Consider the following 2,500-nt stretch of genomic DNA (forward strand, 5'->3'; position numbering starts at 1 on the left):
AACTAATTGGGATTTATCACCGTCCCCTGGGACTTGATTGAAATGCCCAGTGAAATGCCTCAACTCTTATTCGTCTCTATGGCAATCCAGTGTCTTATTAATACGGTCATGCTGCCACTGGGGGCTAGAAAATTGTCCTGGGCAATTGAGGATACAAATCCGGTATTTCTCTGACACATGCTGCTACAAACTGATTAAACCACAAACAGTTTTTTTTAAATTATGGCCAGGCCAGGGCAATTTAACTTTCTCTTTACCAGCTATTTTTGTACTTGTTATGAAATGAAAAATAGGAAAATGTTACCTGTATCGTACGGCCGTGGAGGGGAATTGGGGGAGTGGCCGAGTGGTTAAGGCATCTACTGCTCCAGGTTTAGGACCTCGCCTCGGGCTTCGTTTATTTTTTTTACTCGGGTAAGATTATTGAACCCCCCCCCCCCGCACCCTTAATTTTCATTTTGCTCACCTTAGACAACAAGGATGAGTCCTGCTGACCCCAGACGTCGGTTTGATCTATTAATGTTTTGCGTCTAGTCAAAATTTAAAAAAAAGATATAACATCCTCCTGCCGGTTATAGATAGATGAAGATGACGTCACTCAAACCTTTCTTATTGTATTTTGCCATCCGCGTTCATGGCCACACATAGTTTTGTGTGTTGGTCCGTTGTACCCCCGGATGGCAATGTTTTGAGCTTCTTAGCCAAGCGCATACTATCTATAACGTACCAACACACAAAACTAATTTGTAGCCTTTATAATCTGATACAAATTATTGAGAACTACACATACAAATGGCTGGCTAAAAACAATCATATACAAGGAGCAGAGTGGAGTCTATTTCTTGTCTTCTATAATCTATCGCGCTATATAAAAGCTCATTTTGATGTAACGATAATTGGGAAGGTGCCAGTTAGTTTAGTCCAGGGCTCTTGATCGATAAAAGACTTATCGTTCTGCCCTCAACTATCCTACTCAATCTACCGTCCACTACAGACGAAGTATAACGGACCAACACACAAAACTCTGTGTAACCTTGAACATTTATAGTCTGGTTAATACAGTTTAGTGAGAAATTCTCATAAACGCGGTTGGCAAAAAGCAATAACAAAGACCTGAGTGACGTCAACTTCGTTCTATCCATATCATGCAGACTATTAACGTAATAAGTTACACATTATTTTGTGTTTTGGTACGCTGTAAGTTCTGAGTATTTTACCTTAACGCATAGCTTCAATAACATCAAACATATTATTATATGACCCATTTCCTTAAAAAAAATAGGGAGTATGTTGAGAAGCTATTTTTGGAGGTGATTTTTGCAGTTACTACATATTATTTTTTCTCTCTCAGTTTTGTCTGTCACTGTTTTAAACACTCTTTTCCATATCTTTATTTTGACTTCCAAAACCTGATACTTCGCATGGTCATCATTCAGAAAAAACTGAAAATATATCTATCGATCTATCTATCTATCTATCTATCTATCTATCTATCTATATATATATATATATATATATATATATATATATATATATAATATATATATATATGAGTGTTCGTGTGTACTTGTAGGTACTAGAGTGCTCGATAACGTTGGTTAGAGCTAATATAAAATGTATAAAATATATGAATGGATACACTCACTTATATGGCAGAAACACATGTTTCTGTGGCTTCTATCCACGTCTTCAGTCGGCATACTATGATCATTTTAGACGTGGATAGAAGCCACAGAAACATTTGTTTCGGCCATATAAGTACAATTGAGTGAATACCTTTATATATATATATATATATATATATATATATATATATATATATATAATATATATATATACACACACACACACACACACACACACACAAACTAAAGATTTCTCCATACATGATTGTCATGCAAAGGCGTTATATCCACCACTGGCCAATCATGATAGTTTTATCAATAAATCACCTCGTGGGTTTCCTTCCAACCAGGAAATTACTTGATTGCTTCAGCTGATGGGAAGCTGGAAGAGACTTAAGACGGGTCCAAGCATATAGGGACAACTAAAAAAAAAAAAAGTCGATAGAAGAAAAGAATTTGGGAGAAAAAAATATAATCAAAAGGGCGGAGGGTGGGGGTGTGGGGGTGGGGGGAGGGCGGGGCAGGTTTCTCGAAAAAAATTCGGTTTGAGGATGCTCAAGAATAATATTAATTGAGTTCGGGCTTAGATTGACCCAAAAATGTCACCCTTGCTTACAGTTTTTTTTTTCTAGGGTGAGTGAGGGATGGTCGGTTGTCTTGTCATGGGGATAAGATATAGCTCAGATTCAGGGATGTCAGACGATCAGAATTGCTAGTGGCCAATTTCGACTTGATACCGTGTTAACGTGATAGGTCACAATTTTTATGAAATTCAAGGAAGGTTTTGAAGCTGAATAGACAAAGTTATTATTTTTTTTTAATTGAACAAAAATTAATAATAAAATTCCCTCTATTCATCCCACAGGGTATATTCC

General features: G+C 36.8%; 1 protein-coding gene across 2 annotated transcripts in view; it reads left to right on the plus strand.

The window, feature by feature from the left end:
• Positions 1-2,500, plus strand: part of LOC144971999 (G-protein coupled receptor dmsr-1-like) — a 91,469-nt gene that overhangs the window by 20,004 nt on the left and 68,965 nt on the right. Inside the window, exon 2 of one of the 2 annotated variants that reach the window (XM_078913080.1) lies at positions 2,491-2,500. This exon is cut by the window's right edge and continues 124 nt beyond it. The exons of the other annotated variant lie outside the window; for it this stretch is intronic. The gene's annotated coding sequence lies outside the window, so the exon portion shown is untranslated. The remainder of the gene's footprint in view (positions 1-2,490) is intronic. 2 annotated transcript variants of the gene reach the window in all.

This window comes from Berghia stephanieae, chromosome 4 (assembly GCF_034508935.2).
Source record: "Berghia stephanieae isolate SIO BIC M18660-M18661 chromosome 4, UCSD_Bste_1.3, whole genome shotgun sequence".
In the NCBI taxonomy this organism is placed as follows: Eukaryota; Metazoa; Mollusca; class Gastropoda; order Nudibranchia; family Aeolidiidae; genus Berghia; species Berghia stephanieae.